Source organism: Aquarana catesbeiana, linkage group LG09 (genome assembly GCF_042186555.1).
Source record: "Aquarana catesbeiana isolate 2022-GZ linkage group LG09, ASM4218655v1, whole genome shotgun sequence".
Classification (NCBI taxonomy): Eukaryota; Metazoa; Chordata; class Amphibia; order Anura; family Ranidae; genus Aquarana; species Aquarana catesbeiana.
In genome coordinates this window covers 167763990-167783172 of record NC_133332.1, presented here as the reverse complement: position 1 = coordinate 167783172, position 19183 = coordinate 167763990, and the positions used below count along the sequence as shown (strand labels likewise).

Genomic DNA, 19183 nt, shown 5'->3' with positions numbered 1-19183 from the left:
GAGTCCACTGAGATCTATGATGGGGGTCTTTAACGCTTCCACTGATACCTGTGTTGGGGGTTATTAAAGCGCCCACTGATACTTGTGTTTGGGGTTATTAATGCATCAACTGATACCTGTGTTGGGGGGGTTATTAATGCGTCCTCTGAAATCAATGCTGGGGGTAATTATTGCGTCCACTGACATCAATGCTGGGGGTTATTAATGCGTCCACTGATACCTATATTGGGGGTTATTAATGCGTCCTCTGACATCAATGCTGGGAGTCATTAATGCGTCCACTGATACCTGTGTTGGGGGGGTTATTAATGCGTCCTCTGAAATCAATGCTGGGGGTCATTAATGCGTCCACTGACATCAATGCTGGGGGTCATTAATGCGTCCACTGACATCAATGCTGGGGGTCATTAATGCGTCCACTGATACCTGTGTTGGGGGTTATTAATGGCTGCTGACTTGTGCTTATTTTACTGCATTAAGCTATGGCATTCCACCTGGCTGCTGACTTGTGCCTATTTTACTGCAGAGAATTGTGGAACTTGACTGCCTTGGCAAAGGCTGAGATACCATAGACATGATGACCGCACTGGACATCCTGATGGTACTATTTTCTGCTGTGTGAGAAACAAAATGGCCATACCCATCAGGTAAATATTTGGTCTTGGGGAACAGGCTGGAGTCAAGTTTTTGTTCAATTTTTATGGTCCGGTGAGTTGTTTATAAGCAAAATAGGTTATATTTGGAAGCTATTTCTGTGAACATTAGCAAATATAAAGGTTGCTTTAAAAATCGTCCTTTAAGACAAGCTGTATCTTCTCCCCATTCTTTGATGCACCACTTTCCTGCAGAATCTTGAAAACACCATCTTGAACATGTTGATTAACTATGTCTATTAGTTTGTCTGGTCTGTATCAACAACACTGTATTAGCAGAAAAGAAATAGTGAAGATTGTTCTGTGACTTTACCAGTGGCTGCACTCCAGAGATGGATGTTCAATTGGAAGATCAGATAGAACAAACAGTGATTCATTTTTTTCCAGACATGTATCTTCTCTTAAATGGTATGATTAATATCAATGGTTCTTTGCAGGGACGCTCCATTTTTTGTATGTGTTAGCACAAGCAGTGTGAGTCATCGGTGTAAAAGGTGTTTCTGTCTCTGTAGTATGAACACCTCAATAAAAAAATAAACCGCTTATGTCTATCAAAGTACCGTGATTATATAGGTATCGCTGCAAAACACAAATCCAACCATGTAATGCTACATGATTAAACAATAATAAATCTGAATTGCTAGACGTGTGTACAAGATAGTGTGTGAATTGTTTTTTCTCTGCCCTGGGATTTTGAAAAAAGATCCTGTTTATTCAGTTCATTCATTTATACAGAATCATTATCTTCTAAAACATTCAAATTGGCCCCTGCTAATCTTAGCAGGCCAGTTACAAACACACATACTCTGAACAAAGGTTCACCAAGGCAGGAAAATAACCTTCCAGTATGTCTCAGGAATGTGGAAGCCATATAAACAAAGGCAAACCACATATTTTATCATGATAGTGCCCTTAGTAGGCGTTGAACCAAGGACTTTAGGACTGTACAGCAAGACTGCCAACCTCTTAGATGTCATGCAGCCAACTACAGTACAGTAAGGACAAAACTTCAATTGCTGGTTTAACCCCTCTAGGTCCAGGCATTTTCTGGCACTTTTTGTTAACATAAAACAATCAGTATTTTTTGCTAGAAAATTTCTTCCAACCCCCAAACATTATATATTTTTTTAAAGCAGAGGCCCTAGAGAATAAATTGATGGGTGTTGCAATTTTTTATGTCACACGATATTAGTGCACTGGTTTTCCAAATACAATTTTTTTTTCTTTTTAACCAATACACTTTTTACAATTTTAATGCCAAAAAACAAAACAATATATAGCCAAATTTTTGTAACATATAAAAGATGATGTTATGCGGCATGAATAGATACCAAACCTGTCACAATTTAAAACTGCTCATGTCCCTGCAACAGGGACAAAACAATGTAAATTTTACTATCCATAGGCAACCTTTTAAAAGCTTTTACAGGTTACCATTTCAGATTTACACAGGTTCTGGTGCTAGAATTATTGCCCATAATTTGACATTCACGGTGATACGTCACATGTGTGGGACGAATGCTGTTTGTGTATACGTGGGACAGACGCGTGTGTTGAGTTTGCGTGCAAGCATGGGGGATGGGGGCACGTTACATTTTTTTTTTTTTTACTCTGTCGCTTTGAATTTTTTCTTTTGATATCTTTTATTGCTGTCACAAGGAATGTAAACATTCCTTGTGACAGAAATAGGCATGGGACAGTTACTCTTTATGGAGAGACCTGGGGTCTATAAGACCCCAGATCCCCCCTCTGCCCTTAAAAGTATTTGATCACACTAATGCCCCATACACACGGTCGGATTTTCCGATGGACAATGTCCGATCGGAGCGTGTTGTCGGAAATTCCGACCGTGTGTGGGCTCCATCGGATTTTCCGACACACAAAGTTGGAGAGCAGGAGATAAAATTTTCCGACAGCAAAATCCGATCGCGTCAATTCCGACCGTGTGTGGCCTGTTCCGACAAGGTGCCACGCATGCTCAGAAGAAATTCCAACATGGGACAGCTCGTTCTGGTAAACATAGCGTTCGCAATGGATACAGCACTTTCGTCACGCTGCAGTGTTAAAAATGGTTTAATACAGCGCACTCTCTTCTTCTTTATAATGTGACAAGAATTAAGTAGTTTTGCTGCTCATATTCACACACACTTCTCACAAAGTTTTATTTGTGTTTTTTTTAGTGGGATTCCCTGAATATATTGTTATTAGTTGTCACATCTGACAGTTTTATATTTTTGTTATTTTTTTTTTTTTTTGGATTTTCAGCCTTTTTTTTTGTTTTAATGTTTGGATTTTTTCCAAGGCTGATCTTTGTTCAATGTTATTTTTATTTTTACTCCAGAATATTTTTGTCTGTGTTTTGTGTGTCAAGTTACCCCAACACCATTGATATCTTTTATTATTTAATCTCAAGGAGATTGTTTGGTGTTGGTGTCCCTTGTTCATTTCACATTGTATATTTGAAATGTACCTGAATCCTCACAAACCAACTGTCATTTTTGAAGTAAAACACATAGGAGAGTATAATTCAAAACAAAAATCCTTTATTAAGGGATCAGAACCAAACAAAGAGGAAGGCAACACTGGATCAACATGAGAAATTAGCGAAGCCTGGGACCCCGACGGCAGACATCAATTCTTCAACATCAAAATTGGTGGCCTGAGGAGTCCATATCTAAGGGAGGGCAGTCTGGTCCAGAATTCGCAGAGATCCGGATAGCAGCAGATGACATCTGTGTCCCCAGGCTGTGGTACCACAAGAGGCTGCATCTTTTGGCCGACCAGACTGAACCCAGGGCAATCACTGTCTGGTCTTCCTTCCACGCTTCCTTCCGGGCTGTGGCTGTGCAGTTGGAGATGTGGCAGGAGGAGGAGTAGGACCTTGAGGAGGAGGAGGACTGGGGGGACCTGGAGGAGGACTGGGAGGACCTGGAGGAGAGGGAGGAGGAGGACCTGCAGGAGGAGGAGGACCATCCCAAAGAAGTGTGTGAGGTGTAATTTGGCCCCTCATACCTTTCTCCAGAGCCTCCGATATGAGGGCCTCACACAAGACTTGTTGGCCCTCCTCCATCCTCTGCATTTTATAGGCTATGAAGGCAGCAATGTTCTCCTGCATGGTGTGGGGTGCTCCCAGGACCTCTGTAGCCCTCCAAAAGAATCCTATAGCAGCCTCCTCTAGGGTATTCCTCCTTCTGCCACTTTCTGTTTTCGGGGGGGTGGAGGGACCTGCAGATCAGCCAGCCGGCTCGGCCCGGCCACCTCCTGGTTGAGACTTCCCTGTGTATGAAAAAGGGACATAGTTGTAATGTTTTGCATCATCAATCACAATCCTAAATTAGTACTCCCAACTAACATCTAGTTAACATCATTGATTGGACAAGCAGAAATATTTAGAGGAATGCTATACCTGGCTCAATCTGGGCTCCTCCACATATCGCCTGGAAGGCCCAGGTTGGGCGTCAGAAGCCTCAGCCGGGGGGGAAGGAAGCGTGGAAGGAAGACTGGAGAGGGATGACCTGGGTTCAGTCTGGCCTGCCAGAAAGTGCAGCCTGTCGTAGTACAACATCCTGGGGACATAGATGTCATCTGCTGCTCCGGATCTCTGCGAATCCTGGACTTTCTTGCGCTCCCTCAGATATGTGCTCCTCAGGCCACCAATGAAAATCTTTAAATAAGTGATGTCTGCCGTGGGGATCACCTGCTTCACAATTTCACACAATTGCTCCAGTGCTGCCTTCCTCTTTGCTTGGTTCTTGAAATGGGGGTGGGTAATCTCCCACAGACAGGGCAGCTCACTTAGCATCTCTACGAATACTGACATGAAGTCATTGTCTTTCATTAAGATATCCATGTTCACTGCAAGACACAGCCTAATGTCAGACAAAACTCTCCTAATCTTGTTACAATATAAGCCTCAATCTAGAAGCAGTATAGGCACAAGTTTGTCTCTTACCTTCGTTCTTACGATCGGCGCGTCCAATGCTTCCTCCTCCGCTCACAGATCGTACGTAATACGCACGCGTGTTACGCTTTATACACACTGCGCATGCGTGTAACTCCGCCCGCCCCTGACGTTCTTTCTAGTCTATTCCCCGCCCCTTTTCGTTCGGCGCAGTGGGGGAAGAGCACATGGCGGAGTCACAGCAGGTGCGTGATAATTGCAGGAACGAGGAGGAGGAGGAAAGCCCGGATCCAGGCACGTCCCGATCCAGAAGGAGACGTTTTAAGGCCACAAATATGTCGTTTGGGGAGATGTTGGAGATGGTCGACATCATGAGGAAGTCCGACTATGACGGAAACTATGGGCCTTACCCCAACCCCAACATCTGAAAGGCCAAGATCATGGCGAAAGTGGTCAGGAGTCTTGAGAGGAATTTCGGGGTACGAAGATCGAAAGATCAGCTCAGGAAGCGGTGGTCGGACCTGAAGTTGAGTGAGCCAGAGCAGTACCGAAAGATCCGGAGAGTGCTGCAAAAAAGTAAGTAGTTGTGCTGTGTTCCTATTCTTTCTGTCTTTATTCCGTTCGTTCTGCTCCATATGCTTTTATTAATTGTAACGTTTAAAAGGGCAACTTTAATGTTCATGGGCCCATTATTCGTTCGTATCAAACATTTTTCTTTCGCCCTCTAGAACACCATTGTTTAGGCCATATGCATTTTCCCACATTTTTTGGGGCCTACTTGGATGCCAAATATTTGTTTGTGTAGATGGGTTTGTTACTAGAATGAAATGCAAACTAGATTGTGTGTAAGGAGAGGACACTGAGCAGCTGTTTTCACATCTGGACACTGGAGCACTAGTGTGGGACCCCAGAACACCATTTTTATTAGGGGGGGCACACAGGTGCTCCAGTGTATACTATAGGGGGGCTACATCTGTGAAGCTTGTACCAAACAGGTAAAGTATTGCAGCTTGACAAAGGCCAATAAAAAATATACATCTTGGAACTCTGCTAAAATAGACAATTGTACCCCACTTCTAAACAATGTTTCCTATTTCTAGTTCTGCCATCAAATATCTGTGTGCTAAGTATACCATTTTTGTTTTACATAGGGGAGAAAAGACTCGGAGGACACCCCTCATCCCAGGAGAACACAGACCCCCCACCTCTGGAAGAAGGGGAAATACCGCAAACCCAAGAAGCTGAGCAGGAGGAAGAAGAAGATGTGGTGGAGATTGGCACCACAACAGGTGAGTGTCTGCGACCACAGGCTCAGGTAAAAGAGATGAATGGTGGCATATTTTTGAGACCTTTTTTTTTGTTCTTTATCTCTTTTTAGGTGATCGTGATGTGAGGGAGAGAGAACGTTTCACATCTGAAAGTGCCCAGATACTGATCGGGGAGATCATGGAGTGTAATCTCAAATTGCACAACATACAGCAACAAATCAGTGATGTTATTAAAAAAAAATAATAACATCATTGATGTTTTGGGGCGAATTTAAACCCCACAAAATCACTTGTTTTCTTGTGGTCCAATCTTGCAAAAATTTTTTCAATGTTTAGAAAAGCCAAATTTGGAGGATGCACACAGTGTGCCAACATGTGCTATCTGCCATCACGGGAGATCAATGGACGCGTTTTGGGGGTGCTGAACCGGCCTTTTCTAGTCTCGTCGTACGTGGTGTACGTGACCGCGTGGTTGTCGATCGGAAATTCCGACAACTTTGTGCGACCGTGTGTAGGCAAAACAAGTTTGAGCCAACATCCATCGGAAAAAATCCTAGGATTTTGTTGTCGGAATGTCCGAACAAAGTCCGACCGTGTGTACGCCCTATAAGATTGGTGTGATCAAATGCTTTTCAATTTTAAAAATGGAGCCGTTTACTTCCTGGGAAACTGGAAGTGATGTTAGGCCATTGCTTCCTGGTTACTATATCATAGAGCCCAACAAAGCCGATTCAGTCTTTGTTCGGCTCTGTGATCAGCAAGTGGAAGTGTCAGCTGGTCAATCGGGACTCCCAGTGGGACGTGGCTAGTTAGCTGCTAGGATTGCTTTAACAAGGGAACGACCGCCAGCTCTAAAAACAGTACCAGGATGATTCCTACAGCTTCACCACCCAGAATACCCACTTAAAATCTAGAGACATACGGGTAGGTCGCTGGTCGGCATCTGCTTCTTTGTTGCATTCCCTGGTTCCTCACTTTCTATCCTCTAAATGCTGATGACACATTTCCATTTTCATTTCATACCTTATTTTAGACCGTCTCTGTCTTTCTCTTTGCAATGCAGGTAGATCAGGGGTGATGGAAGGGGCCAGCAGAGTGCTTCCTAAAAAAAAACAGGAACCTATTTTTAGAGATCGATAAACCTTTTCTCTGGATAAGAGTGTCATTATTTTTGTGGTGACCTAAAACGTGTACCATGTATAAGCTACTATATAGGTATGCAATTTTCTTTTGTGTACTAGTGCCCACAAAATTGTTTATTCAAGATGAGGCCATATGAATGTATATTTATAAGAGTAAATTATGTTATTCTTTGAAGTCTACATTTTTTAACAGATGCAAGCACGTTGTTAGATATGTACTGTGACATAAACATGATGCTCAGATTATTCTCTGTCAAGAATGGACCCTTATTTACTACTCCAGGATTGTAAATTGCATGCATAATTTGCCCTTACAGTTTACTTCACATGCCATGTACTTCCACAATCAACCTGTTTAAAGTGATTGTTAGGGCTATTTTTTTTTTTGTCTTTTTAAATAACAAACATGTCTATACAGTAAAACCTTGGTTTGAGAGTAACTTGGTTTTAGAGTGTTTTGCAAGACAAGCTATTTTTTTTTCATTAATTTTGACTTGATATACAAGTAGCGTCAAGTCACAACTGGGTATAAAAGAGAGGAGAGGCGCCTCTAATTGTAGCAATATTGTTACATTTAATGTGAGCAACTCACATGGTTGATGATTAGGACCCCTTTCACACTGAGGCACTTTTCAGGCATTTTAGCACTAAAAAAAGATCCTGTAAAGCGCCTGAAAAGCGCCTCTCAAGCCACCCCAATGTGAAAGCCCGAGTGCTTTCACACTGGAGCGGTGCGCATGCAAGACAGGAAAAAAAGTCCTGCAAGCAGCATATTTTGGGCAGTGGGGGAGCGGTATATACACTGCTCTTCCACCGCCCCTGCCCATTGCAATGAATGGGCAGCGCTGCCGAAGCACCTGCAAAGCGATTCGGCAGCACTGCAAAACGGGTGCTATTAACTCTTTCCTCGGCCGAATAGCGCAGCTATAACAGCGGTAAAGCGCCGCTAAAACTAGTGGCACTTTACCGCTAACGGACCCTCAGCCCCAGTGTGAAAGGGATCTAAAACAGGCACATCTAAGTATGCAAGCATCCGGGGTAAAACTGTCCATATAGACCATCCTCCGCACCGCCATCGACGTCATCCCTTCCATGCTGCACTCCATGAGCAGTTCAAGCCTCACTTTCAGATCGCTCTACTGCAGGGAAGTCTTCCCATTCACTATTGCAGACTGACAGCGGTGAGAGCCGGTGGTGCGAAGGATGGTCTATGAGGACAGCTTTACCCCGGATGCCTGCATACTTAAATGTGCCTCTTTTAATCATCAACCATGTGAGTTGCTAAATGTTGTACCTTCATTAACCACTTGCCGACCACCTCACGCAGATATACTAAGGCAGAATGGCACGGGCTGGCAAAATCATGTACCTGTACGTGATCAGCCTCCCGCGGGTGGGGGGTCGGCTTCTGTCCGAGAGCGATCAGAGGTGAGGGGGAGGCCATCGATTCCTCCCCTCGCGATCGCTCCCAGCCAATGAAATCCTTCCTCTGCTGCTGTATAGTAAACAGCGGCAGAGGAAGTGATGTCATCTCTCCTCGGCTCAGTATTTTCCGTTCCGGCGCCGAGGAGAGAAGACATCGATGTGAGTGCACAACACACACACACAGTAGAACACGCCAGGCACACTTTTCACCCCCCGATCACCCCCTGATCACCCTCCAATCACCCCCCCCCCTTTCACAGTGACACCAAGCAGTTTTTTTTTTTTTTTCTGATTACTGCATTGGTGTCAGTTTGTGACAGTTAGTGTGGTAGGGCAGTTAGTGGTAGCCCCCTTTAGGTCTAGGATACCCCCCTAACCCCCCTAATAAAGTTTTAACCCCTTGATCTCCCCCCGTCGCCAGTGTCTCTAAGCGATCATTTTACTGATCGCTGTATTGGTGTCACTGGTGACGCTAGTTAGGGAGGTAAATATTTAGGTAAGCCGTCAGCGTTTTATAGCGTCAGAGACCCCTATATACTACCTAATAAAGGTTTTAACCCCTTGATTGCCCCCTAGTTAACACTTTCACCAGTGATCACCGTATAACTGTTACGGGTGACGCTGGTTAGTTAGTTTATTTTTTATAGTGTCAGGGCACCCGCCGTTTATTACCTAATAAAGGTTTAGCCCCCTGATCGCCCGGCGGTGATATAAGTTAGGTTTTAGGGTCAGATAGGGTCTGCGTCGCCCCAGGCAGCATCAGGTTAGCGCCAGTACCGCTAACACCCACGCACGCACCATACACCTCCCTTAGTGGTATAGTATCTGAACAGATCAATATCTGATCTGATCAGATCTATACTAGCGTCCCCAGCAGTTTAGGGTTCCCAAAAACGCAGTGTTAGTGGGATCAGCCCAGATACCTGCTAGCACCTGCATTTTGCCCCTCAGCCCAGCCCACCCAAGTGCAGTATCGATCGATCACTGTCACTTACAAAACACTAAACGCATAACTGCAGCATTCGCAGAGTCAGGCCAGATCCTTGCGATCGCTAACAGTTTTTTTGGTAGCGTTTTGGTGAACTGGTAAGCACCAGTGGCCTAGCACACCCCGGTCGTAGTCAAACCAGCACTGCAGTAACACTTGGTGACATGGCGAGTCCCATAAGTGCAGTTCAAGCTGGTGAGGTGGCAAGCACAAGTAGTGTCCCTCTGCCACCAAGAAGAAGACAAACACAGGCCCGTCGTGCCCATAATGCCCTTCCTGCTGCATTCGCCAATCCCAATCGGGAACCCACCACTTCTGCAGCACCCGTACTACCCCCATTCACATCCCCAACCAAAGGCAGTCGGCTGCATGAGAGGCATTTTCTTTATGTCCTCCCGAGTACCTCTACCCAACGAACCCTCCCAAAAAAGATGTCTTGTCTGCAGCAAGCGCGGATATAGGCGTGACACCCACTATTATTGTCCCTCCAGTCCTGACAATCCTGGTCTTTGCATTGGTGAATGTTTTCAACGCTACCATACACTAGTTGAGTATTAGCGTAGGGTACAGCACTGGACAGACTAGGCACACTTTCACAGGGTCTCTCTCTCTCTCTATTCTCTCTCTATTGTTCTGCTCTTTTTTACTGTATTCTATTCTGCAATGTTTTATTGTTATTATGTTTTATCATGTTTGCTTTTTTTATACTTTACTGTTTACTGTGTTTTATTGTTAACCATTTTTTTGTCTTCAGGTACGCCATTCAGCTGCAGCGCGGATTTATTTATCTTGACAGCAACAGCGTTTGCTCCCACGATATATAAAGCCATGACTCCAGCGGAGGTGATATATGCCGAAGCATGGGGGCAGCAGGGGCGGAGGAGCGATTTGCTCCTACCTTTTGCAGGAGGATGCCCCCATGCTTCGGCATATATAAATGGTGCATGTATGCCCATCATTAGAAGTGGGTGGATGAAGGGAGGTATTCTAATGGTGGGCATACCCACTGATCAATCTCTTTTTTTCGTTCAGCCCACAGGCTGCATGAAAAAAAAAGTTTACAATATATGCCCAACATAGACCAGCAACGTACTGGTATGTTGCTGGACTTTGAGTGGTTATACCAGAATGATGCCTGCAGGTTTAGGTATCATCTTCGTATCATTCTTTTCAGCCAGCGGTCGGCTTTCATGTAAAAGAAATCCTAGCGGGCTAATTAGCCTCTAGACTGCTTTTACAAGCAGTGGGAGGGAATGCCCCCCCCCCCCACCGTCTTCCGTGTTTTTCTCTGGCTCTCCTGTCCCAACAGGGAACCTGAGAATGCAGCCGGTGATTCAGCCAGCTGACCATAGAGCTGATCAGAGACCAGAGTGGCTCCAAACATCTCTATGGCCTAAGAAACCGGAAGCTACGAGCATTTCATGACTTAGATTTCGCCGGATGTAAACAGCAACATTGGGAAATTGGGAAGGCATTTTATCACACCGATCTAGGTGTTGTCAGATGCTTTGAGGGCAGAGGAGAGATCTAGGGTCTAATAGACCCCAATTTTTTCAAAAAAAGAGTACCTGTCACTACCTATTGCTATCATAGGGGATATTTACATTCCCTGAGATAACAATAAAAATGATTAAAAAAAAGAAAATGAAAGGAACAGTTTAAAAATAAGATAAAAAAGCAAAAAAAAAAAAAAAAGCACCCCCTGTCCCCCCTGCTCTTGCACAAAGTCGAACGCAAGCGTCGGTCTGGCGTCAAATGTAAACAGCATTTGCACCATGCATGTGAGGTATCACCATGAAGGTCAGATCGAGGGCAGTAATTTTAGCAGTAGACCTCCTCTGTAAATCTAAAGTGGTAACCTGTAAAGGCTTTTAAAGGCTTTTAAAAATGTATTTAGTTTGTCGCCACTGCACGTTTGTGCGCAATTTTAAAGCATGTCATGTTTGGTATAAATGTACTTGGCCTAAGATAATCTTTTTTATTTCATCAAACATTTGGGCAATATAGTGTGTTTTAGTGCATTAAAATTTAAAAAAGTGTGTTTTTTCCCCAAAAAATGCGTTTGAAAAATCGCTGCGCAAATACTGTGTGAAAAAAAAAAAATGAAACACCCACCATTTTAATCTGTAGGGCATTTGCTTTAAAAAAATATATAATGTTTTGGGGTTCAAAGTAATTTTCTTGCAAAAAAAAATAATTTTTTCATGCAAACAAAAAGTGTCAGAAAGGGCTTTGTCATCAAGTGGTTAGAAGAGTGGGTGATGTGTGACATAAGCTTCTAAATGTTGTGCATAAAATGCCAGGACAGTTCAACCCCCCCCCCCAAATGACCCCATTTTGGAAAGTAGACACCCCAAGCTATTTGCTGAGAGGCATGTCGAGTCCATGGAATATTTTATATTGTGACACAAGTTGCGGGAAAAAGACAGTTTTTTTTTTTTTTTTTGCACAAAGTTGTCACTAAATGATATATTGCTCAAACATGCCATGGGAATATGTGAAATTACACCCCAAAATACATTCTGTTGCTTCTCCTGAGTACGGGGATACCACATGTGTGAGACTTTTTGGGAGCCTAGCCGCGTACGGGACCCCGAAAACCAAGCACCGCCTTCAGGCTTTCTAAGGGCATATATTTTTGATTTCACTCTTTACTGCCTATCACAGTTTCGGAGGCCATGGAATGCCCAGGTGGCACAAACCCCCCCCCAAATGACCCTATTTTGGAAAATAGACACCCCAAGCTATTTGCTGAGAGGTATAGTGAGTATTTTGCAGACCTTACTTTTTGTCACAAAGTTTTGAAAATTGAAAAAAGAAAAATATATTTTTTTTTCTAGTCTTTCTTCATTTTCAAAAACAAATGAGAGCTGCAAAATACTCACCATGCCTCTCAGCAAATAGCTTGGGGTCTCTACTTTCCAAAATGGGGTCATTTGGGGGGGGGGGGGGGGGGTTTGTGGCACCTGGGCATTACATGGCCTCTGAAACTGTGATAGACAGTGAAGAGTGAAATCAAAAATGTATGCCCTTAGAAATCCTGAAGGCGGTGATTGGTTTTCGGGGCCCCGTACGCGGCTAGGCTCCCAAAAAGTCCCACACATGTTGTATCCCCATACTCAGGAGAAGCAGCTAAATGTATTTTGGGGTGCAATTCCACATATGCCCATGGCCTGTGTGAGCAATATATCATTTAGTGACAACTTTGTGCAAAAAAAAAAAAAAAAAGGAACTTGTGGTAAAATATAAAATATTACATGGACTTAACATGCCTCTCAGCAAATAGCTTGGGGTGTCTACTTTCCAAAATGGGGTCATTTGGGGGGGGGGGTTTGTGCCATCTGGGCATTTTATGGCCTTCAAAACTGTGATAGGTAGTGAGGAGTGAAATAAAAAATTTACGCCCTTAGAAATCCTGAAGGCGGTGATTGGTTTTTGGGGCCCCGTACGCGGCTAGCTCCCAAAAAGTCCCACACATGTGGTATCCCCGTGCTCAGGAGAAGCAGCTGAATGTATTTTGGGGTGCAATTCCACATATGCCCATGGCCTGTGTGAGCAATATATCATTTAGTGACAACTTTTTGTAAATTTTTTTTTTTCATTATTCAATCACTTGGGACAAAAAAATTAATATTCAATGGGCTCAACATGCCTCTCAGCAATTTCCTTGGGGTGTCTACTTTCCAAAATGGGGTAATTTTGGGGAGTTTTATACTGCCCTGCCATTTTAGCACCTCAAGAAATGACATAGGCAGTCATAAACTAAAAGCTGTGTAAATTCCAGAAAATGTACCCTAGTTTGTAGACACTATAACTTTTGCGCAGACCAATAAATATACGTTTATTGACATTTTTTTTACCAAAGACATGTGGCCGAATACATTTTGGCCTAAATGTATGACTAAAATTGAGTTTATTGGATTTTTTTTTATAACAAAAAGTAGAAAATATCATTTTCTTTCCAAATTTTCGGTCTTTTTCCGTTTATAGCGCAAAAAATAAAAACCTCAGAGGTGATCAAATACCATCAAAAGAAAGCTCTATTTGTGGGAAGAAAAGGACGCAAATTTCGTTTGGGTACAGCATTGCATAACTGCACAATTAGCAGTTAAAGCGATGCAGTGCCAAATTGTAAAAAGTGCTCTGGTCAGGAACGGGGTAAATCCTTCTGGGGCTGAAGTGGTTAAATGTAACCATATTGCTACACTTAGAGGTGCCTCTCTTCTCTTATATACTCTGGAGCTCCTGCTGGATTTTGCTTCTAATCCCCCTGTGGAGGCTGTCATTTGTAAATGGACATTTTATGGTTACACAACCTATCACATTGTTACGATCTTTTTATATGGACTATAAACTGAAAGACCTTTGAATAAATGGTTGTGGAACAAATCATCTGAGTTTCCATTAATTCTTATGGGGAAATTCGCTTTGATATACAAGTGTTTGAATTACATGCATGTTTCCGGAACGAATTATGCTCGCAATCCAAGGTTTTACTGTACTTACCTGCTCTGTGCAAGCATCTTGCACAGAGCGGCCTGATCCTCCTTTTCTGGGGTGCCCCAGTGGCGCTCCTGACTCTTCCTCATCGAGTGCCCTCATGGAGAGAAGATTTCCATGGAGGCACACGTACGGCACGCTCCAGAGCCCTGCTGCTGCGTCCATTGGCACAGACCGCAGGACTCGGCCCCGCCCCCTGGCTCTCATGTCACTGGATTTAATTGACAGCAGTGGGAGCCAATGGCTCCTGCTGCTATCAATCTATCCAATGAAGAGCAAACAGAGTGACACCTTTCTAATGTGTGTCAAGGCCCTAAGAAACAGACAAATACAAGCAAGTGTCCAATTCACAGTAATAAACTGTAGTATGACATATGACATCAAAAAGAGAAAATTCAGCACTACAACTAATAAACTAATAGAGTTTATAAATTGTGATACTGACCATATTAATAAGAGGCTGTCATATAGCTGGAGCTGCTGTGCTCATCCTTGATGCTAGAACGATCGTTCAAGTAAGAAAAGGGGGGGCTCTGGGGGGCAGCTGCACCACAGAAGGTTTTTCACCTTGATGCATATAATGCATTAAGGTGAAAAACCCTGGGGTTTATATCCCCTTTAAAGCAGTATCACATTCAAAACAAAAAATGTAACATATTTTGATAGCGTCATTTCCTTTCATCGCGTTTGGAGAATCTACCTCTGAAACCACTGTGTCCAGTACATGCTGTTTTAATCGTCTTTTCATGTAAGTGCATTGCCTTCATTAAATCCTGGTAAAAAAGGTTTTACACCATTGTGGCGTTTGTCTCTCATCTGGGGTATTTGACCTGATGTCACGGTTGGAGTAAAAGAAACCTTATGTTTTCCCCAGTGGTGGCTTGAAGTGTCTGTTGAGTGGACCTCTTTACAGACATGGAGTGTTTGCAGACATACAAACCTATGTTGACCCCCGTAATAGGTGATCAACACTCTTTGGTAAGAGCACATCCTATTTTTTTGGTGGCGGTCACACAAGGTGGAGGAAGTTGGTGACACAACATTTAAACTTTCACTATTGTGCCACGTTTGTGACTCTTGGACTCCCTTGTTTATATGATTTATTTACGGTTTATTTCATTTAAGTGCAACATACTTGTTCACCTATTTCTTTTTCGTGATAATATCTCACTTGATTTATTGTTGCAGCTGCGTTTTTTGTTTTTGTTTATCATAAGCGCAGTTTATTTTCAATTATATACATTTATATAATGATTTTAAATTGTATAAATTATACTGTGTGCTTACCTGCATTTAGGTGCATTCATTTACCTTTGTTTAAAGAAAATAGAAATCTGTGTGTCCAGAGGGAGATTAGGCATCTGAACACATCAAACACATGTAAACGCATGTAAATACAAATCCATTTAAATGTAGAAGAAAGAGGCCTGGGAAGTATAATGTTTGTTTTTACTTCTCAGATCGATTTCTCCTCATTTGAATAAAAGAAACACAGGGGGTAAGTGTAAATGCAGCCTTAAAGCTCAAGCTTAGTGATTTGTTTTAAACAGCACCAGGGACGGAACTTACAATGAATCAGGAGTGTGCCATGTGCTGATTTCTGCTGTATTTGGTTGAAATCCTAATTTCTCTGCACCTGGATACCCCACAGCTATGATCTTCTGGTGCTGCAGGGGTTAATATGAGCGGCTTCAGCGATCACAGAGACTTGTCAATCATGCCGACTTAATTTTCTATGTTCCTTTTGTCACTAATTTGTGATATCTACTTGTATGCTATGTAACCATTTACTCTTTTGCACTGTATATGCTTTTGCAATGCTACTCACATCTGAATACTGTATGTTTCTTTAAGTTTTGTTATAACACTAAATTCTAATAAAAACTTATTAGAAAAAGTACCAACTATGTCCGCCCTTTTTGCCTCCATTTATAGAAGCTACTATCAGTTCCCACAATGAAATGTGCTCTATGAATGGAGGAGGCAGACCTTTCATTCATCCACCCATCCTCCATTTATAGAGTGCTTTTCATTGTGGGAACCAATAGCTAAAAAGCTAAAAAGGCCACAGCCACCTGCACGAGCACTTGTATGTACATATAAAACATTTTAAGGGCTCTTTTTTCTCTTCAGTGGTGCCCTCTGAAAAGTGTTTGAATTGCTTTTTGGAGCACAATGGACAGGCAGTGAGGAGTTGTTATGTTGCCTCCTGACCACCTGATTTAACCCTATAATGTTGTACTACTGTGATGCAATCCTGTGCATTGCACACGGTTGTTGCACACCCCCATTGAGCTCAATGGTTGAGTTTGACAAGTGATGCCACTTGTCAAACTCTGAACCCTGAGTTAAAAATGCAGCAACTGCAGCATGCGGGCAGCCCCCCAATTGGCTATTATTTTACAGTTTGGGTGGGTGGGTGGCTGTGGGGCAGTAAAACCTTGGTTTTTACTGGCCTTTATGACCACCTATCTAAAAAAGAGACCTAAATAAACCAGTCTCCAAAGATTTACTAAACTAAACAGGGAATGCACCAGGCAAGGTTTAAGAAATGAAAGTAAAGCAGTATGTATATTTATCCAGCAATAGGATACATAGTTCTTATCCAATCAGAGCCATTGGATATGTTTATGCTAAATGGGATTGGAGTGCACATTAATTCAAATACAGGCGCTTGTCTCTTTAACTCTATTTCCTACAACTCTTTGGGTTGTAGGACATGGTCAGTAAGTATAGGTTCCTTAGCAACTCAGAGAGGCCAGTCCTGATGAGGCAGAAGTAGCTGGGCAAGCAACCTGAAGCCAGGTAATAGACCCTTCACTGTCAGAACTTGCATAAGTAGACATGTGCAGAACGGAAAAATTTGTTTTGTCTTAGATAGATTCGCTATGTTACTAATTTTGTTTAGTTGATTCATTTCGGAATCCATTTAGTTTTGTTTCATTTATTAATTTTCTATCGAATTCCAAATTTTCAGAACGATTCAAATTTGGATCAGTCGAAAAATTATTAACTGATTCGAATTTTGTGTGAAGAATAGCTGGTTGTTAAAGAGTGGGCCAGAAAGCCGACAGTCGCGTCCTTAGCAACCGATGACTCATCAGCTGTCAGTGGGCTTCCCCACTGACAGCTGAATGAAAACAAAAGAATGCCGGCAATAGAAAAGTCAGAGAATAAACAGCGTGGGGTCCCCCCCAATCTGGACTGGTATAAATTCTAAGAGGAACCCCACGCCAATAGTTTTTAAAAGAAACGCAGGTCGGTAGAGTCTAGTAAATATCCCGGGTATGATAAAGTTTGAAACACTAAATCATAAATTATAATATAATAAATAAGTATAAATAATTATAACAGATAATAATATAATAATAATAAATTTTTTTTCAATAATGTAATCAAAACAAAAACACAGAAATTTGCTCAGTCGCAAAATCATCGCTGTCGTCACTTTCAGTGTCTGATGATGAATTTCCCCAAGAATCACTATTGCTCAATTCTGCAAGTGATTCTAAGTCACTATCGCTGTTTTCTAGCTGATCAAAAAAACGCTTTTGACGTAAAGGGATGCTTTTTGGATGCTATGGACATTCTCAAGTTTCCAGGCAGAAAGAACAGTATATATAAAATATAAAACTGCGGGCAGGGCACTGGACAAAGCACTAGGGACAAAAGGGAGAAGAAATGATTTGATACAGTAATGTAATCTTACAGATTTTAGTGTGTTATGTGTGTTATGTATTTTTCACTTTTTGAATTTACAGCCGGGCTTCACCTCCATGCATCGTGATGCTCGCCGGGGAACTGAGCCCGAACAATGATGAATCAGGCAAATGATCCGGCGGAGGACACAGCAGGGGGACAGTGCAGGATCCTGGGGACAAGGTAAGTAAGCTGTACATGAATCCTGCGATGCAATCCCAAGTGTGGCTGGGGGTTACTGCTTTTGGTAGTTAAAATTCACCCCGAGCCACACTCGAGAATACCGCCAGGGAGGTTAAATATAATAAAAAAAATAATAAAAAACAATGTCTCCCAATGTAGATCCATCCTCAATCACGCCGCTGGCTACACCGCCAGCCCCAGAAAAAAAAAAAAAAAAGCCTTCCCTCAGCGAAGGCTCCCCGCCAACTGCCTGCTCCTCTGTCTGACAATTCTTAAATAGGTAAGGGGCAGAGACACCCGATGACATCAGCGGGTGACCCCACCCCCTTGTAACATCACCGACCAGGGCATGCTGGGTTGATGACCTCACAAGGGGGCGAGTCTCCTGCTGACATCATCAGGTGACTCTGCTCCTTACCTATTTAAGAAATGTCAGACAGAGGAGCAGTCGGCAGGGATGCCTTTGACAAGGGTGGAGGTTTTTCTTTTTTTGGGTCCAGCGGTGTGGTGGGTGACATGATTGAAGATGAATCTGCAGCAAGGGACATTGTTTTTTATTTTATTTTTTTAATAAAGGAATTGTCAAAAACTTGTGTGCTGTCTTGTTTTACTTTATACACTTTTTTGGTGAATGGGTAGGGGTATTATGTACCCCATACTCATTCACATTGGGGGTGAGAACTAGGGGCCCAGGGTTGTGGGGAAGAGGCCCTTGTTCCCATCAATATCTTGTCCCCGTCCTTTTTCCTTGGATCCCTCCAGCTGTTTACCTGTGTTACCAGAGCTACCCTAGACTTCACTGTGAGGGATACTGTTTATGAGGATTATCACAAATATCTGTGTTCTGTGGTGTATTACAGAAGTAGTTATGTTCATCCTGACTTCTACTTCTCTGTTATAGTCTTATAGAGCTCATGCTATACAGCAAAACGTTACCCTGATAGAACAACAGTGTTGTGAAAAGTTCATGTTTGTACAGCTTTCATAACTGCTGAGAAGCGTAGGCTCATTTATGACCAACTAATAAACCAATACCTTGCCCCCCAAAAAGACATGAAAGCTGATTAAGTTGGAAATAGGACAGCTTTACAGAACTTTGCAAAAGTAACAACTGTACCACTGTGTGCACCCTAAAGCTCAAAAACACATGTGTGTGTCTGTCTACATATATATGGCCCTGGCACATTTATCTCCCTGCTGACACATTGAAAAAGAAGAGCTTGGTAAGAGGGAGATCTTTTCTATCTTCACACTGGCACATAAAGCGCTAATGCTAATGTGCAAGGTTTGATTAGGGTGTGTCCAGGAACAGCTGGCACACCCTGTGCACACACCTAAGGTACCAAACAACAATATCAGTCACAGTTATACTGCGAGCCCCCTTAGAACATAAATTTACATAGTCTAAGAGGCCTCCTTACCAT

At 42.8% G+C, this 19183-nt stretch overlaps 1 long non-coding RNA gene across 1 annotated transcript in view; it reads left to right on the top strand.

The window, feature by feature from the left end:
• The first annotated feature begins 530 nt into the window (after nt 1-530).
• The window catches only part of LOC141107254 (uncharacterized), a 52335-nt gene continuing 33682 nt past the window's right edge, over nt 531-19183 (top strand). Inside the window, exon 1 of the long non-coding RNA XR_012235842.1 lies at nt 531-647. This is a non-coding gene — a long non-coding RNA (uncharacterized lncRNA). The remainder of the gene's footprint in view (nt 648-19183) is intronic.